The 3,899-nt window shown below is 36.7% G+C and overlaps 1 pseudogene; it reads left to right on the forward strand.

Annotated features, from left to right (window-relative positions):
* Positions 1-480: 480 nt before the first annotated feature.
* On the forward strand, positions 481-3,673 carry LOC135217400 (hemocyanin subunit-like; annotated as a pseudogene).
* The last annotated feature ends 226 nt before the right edge of the window (positions 3,674-3,899 follow it).

Raw genomic sequence — 3,899 nt, forward strand, 5'->3', positions numbered from 1 at the left:
GTTTGCTAGGTTTATTCGATTTCAACCTTTCTTAAAATTAAAGCTAGCTATACTATAGCCGATTCTATTGCTCTTGTGCCAAGCCTCATACAAAAATATCATACAAACACACACACACAAACACACACACATATATATATATGTAATATGTATATATATATATATATATATATATATATACATATATATACTAATATATATATATATATATATATATATATATATATATAATATATATATATATATATATATATATATATCAGTCAATCTGTCTATCTATTTATATTTGGATACAATGACAGATGCTTTGATTAATATGCGCTTTACGTTGCGTGTTGAATTTTATCTCATTAGTTTGAATGTTATCAGCTAATGATAATACTGCCTCCTTTTTTTCGTTTGCTTGTGGAACCCCGTTAGCAATAGCAGAGTCCAAAAGAGCGCTGCAAGTGTTGTTATTAGGGGGGGGGGGGGGGGGACGGGAGGTACGACCACCTGTCAGTTTGGTATATAAAGGCCTCTGTTGACGATCATCGTGGCGCTCAGTCATCATGAAGTCGACTCTACTCCTCTTGGCCGTGGCCGGCGCTGCCCTGCTCTCTGTTGCTTCTGCTGGTGAGTAGAACACCGTCTTTTAAGTTGATACACTTTAATAAGACTAAATTTTCGTTCTAAAACAACACATCTCGGTAATACAGATCAGATGACCATGAGAGCTCTGTAATCGTTAGTAATTGTATGTAGATTCATAAGTAATTGTAGCACTTGTTAGACTTCGTAATTCTCTATGCAGTATCATATTGGAAATGAACTAACAAAAATGAAACCGTTCTGGTGTTATTTGAAAGTGATTTTTTAGCAGACATCCTTATCCTTTTTAAACATAAGTTATTGATATGGAAGGAAAATAACTGTGATTTATAATTTGAAATTTGATTATTAACTTTCAAGTCTGTAGCTTACCTTATTTGCCATTGAACAATCTATTTTGAGATTATTAGGAGAAAGATTTATTTCACAACGAATATAACTAAAAGGAACTAGATTCAAGGAATTACTTTTATCTGTTTGAGTAATGGTTAAAAAATTTCAGCAGTTTTACATTCATTTGTATATAAAAATTTTTAAACTATTGTATATTGTGTGTTTTGTTGAACTAATGAGGCCAAATTACGAATATAATTATCTCTCTTTCTCTTCACGAAAAAAAAATCCATTCTAACTACATTCATGAGAAAACAGGATTTGCTTCACATCTCATTTGATTGTTAGGATTAATTATTTAAATACCTTTAGCAATAATTGTTACATATTAGTGACAAGACATCCTTTCCACATTCAAAGAATTACTAAAGGAGATGAATAGAATATTACTAATTCTTATATTCTTTCTTGCTTAGATGCCTCCAACGCTCAGAAGCAGCATGATGTGAACTTCCTCCTGTGGAAGGTCAATGAGCACCTTCGTGATGAAAAACATAAAGAATATGCCAAAACCTTCGATCCAGAGGCCGACAAATCCCACTATTCAGATAATGGAGAAGCTGTTCACCGCCTTATGAAAGAGCTGAAGGATAACCGACTGCTGCAACAAAAGCATTGGTTCTCCCTCTTCAATGACAGGCACCGTGAAGAAGCTATTATGCTTTTCGATGTCTTCATGCATTGCAAGGACTGGGAAACGGTCGTCGAAAATGCTGCCTATTTCCGTGATCGCATGAACGAGGGAGAATTCGTATATGCAGTTTATGCTGCTGTCATCCACCATCCACTGGCTGAAACATGTTTGTCTTCCTCCACTCTATGAAGTCCACACCTCCACATGTTCACCAACACCGAAGTCATCCAGAAGCTATGCAGCTAAGATGAGACAGACACCTACCAAAAATCAAATCGTCATTCACAGGCACAGCTAGAACAAGGAAACAAACGTGTTGCCTTACTTTGGAGAAGACATTGGCATGAATACCCACCACCCGTTTTTCTGGGCATTTGGAACTTCCCATTCTTGGTGGAAGGATTCTTATTTTCTCATAAGCTTGACCGTAAGGGAGAAAATTTCTATTGGATACATAATCAGTCTCACTGTCCGTTTTGATGCAGAGAGAATTGTTTCCAATACTTGGAGCCAGTTGAGGAACTGCATTGGGATAAACCTATTCACGATGGATTTTGCTCCTCATACCTCCTACAAATATGGTGGAGCCTTCCCCTCTCGTCCTGATGACATTGACTTCGAGGACGTCGATGGTGTTGCACGTGTTAGAGACATGATCATCATTGAGAGCCGTATCCGAGATGCCATTGCTCATGGCTATATTATCAAAGGAAGGATGTTCCTCACATTGATATCATGAATGACCGTGGTGCTGATGTTCTTGGTGATGTAATCGAGTCTTCTTTTGTACAGCCCCAATGCCCAGTATTATGGAGCTCTTCACACACTGCCCATATCATGCTTGGTCGTCAGACAGATCCCCATGGAAAATATAACATGCCACCAGGTGTCATGGAACACTTTGAAACCGCCACTTCGAGATCCTGGTTTCTTCCCGACTCATAAATATATGGATAACATCTTTTAGAGAGCACAAAGATTGACCCTTCTGCCTAGCTACACTTTTGATGAACTAGATTTCAAAGGAGTAAGTGTAACTAAACGTTGCTATTGATGGAACTCTGGAAACTTACTTGAAGATTTTTGAGTACAGTTTACTCAACGCTGTAGACGACACTGAAAGAAATAGCTGATGTTGATATTGATACATATGTCCGCTGTCTAGACATAAAGAATTCTCATTACAACAATTGATATTAACAATGAGAAGGGATCTGAAACTTTGGCAACGATTAGAATATTTGCTTGGCCTCATAAAGATAACAACGGTGTGGAGTTCTCCTTCGATGATGGAAGATGGCAAGCCATCGAGCTCGACAAATTCTGGGTAAAATGTGAGTATTTTTTATATCTAGCATATATATATATATATATATATATATATATATATATATATATATATATATATATATATAATTTATGTATGTATGTATTTGCTAATTTGGTTAAATGTTAATCTCTTATTTTAAAACATTGTTCCTAATATTGAAATAAGCTAATTCATTACCTTTTGATCTAACCAGTGTCTCCTGGAAGCAACAACATAGTCCGTAAATCCACTGACTCTTCAGTCACTGTGCATGACGTCCCCAGCTTTAAAACACTCATGGAGAAGACTGAAGCTGCTCTGTCAAGTGGAGGTGACCTGGATCTTCATGACTATGAAAGCGCCACTGGCCTGCCAAATCGTTTCCTCCTGCCCAAGGGTAACCACAATGGCATGGAATTTGATCTCCTTGTCTGCGTTACTGATGGTGAAGCTGATGCTGCAATACCTGATCTGCATTCCAAGGATGACTTCATGCACTATGGTGTCAATGGAGTCTACCCAGACAAGAGGCCTCATGGTTTCCCATTCGATCGCCACGTTGAAGATGAACGCATCTACGAACAAGTCACCAACTTCCATCACTCCCATGTGAAGATTTACCATCATGGTGAACACATCCACCATCATGATTAAACTGTAAACTAATTTTCCACATGACTAATCAGTATAAGACATCATCATTATGGTAATGGAGGAAGCACAAATAAAGTTTAGTGCAATATAAATCCTTTTTCATTCTCTTTTTCTTGATAAACAATAAATTAATTCTGAACACTATAAATATAATATATATGAGTTTATGTAATTTCCCTTATTAAGGGTTTGTGTCAATGAACTTTTCTCCTTTAACAATTGTACAATCAAATCTCAAAATGAGTCTAAAAAGTTGCTTAAAAATACAGATAAAGCTAGATAATTAGTGATTTTCGTAGTGAATACCAAGCACTAATC

The sequence above is a fragment of the Macrobrachium nipponense genome, chromosome 7 (assembly GCF_015104395.2).
Source record: "Macrobrachium nipponense isolate FS-2020 chromosome 7, ASM1510439v2, whole genome shotgun sequence".
NCBI classification, from domain to species: Eukaryota; Metazoa; Arthropoda; class Malacostraca; order Decapoda; family Palaemonidae; genus Macrobrachium; species Macrobrachium nipponense.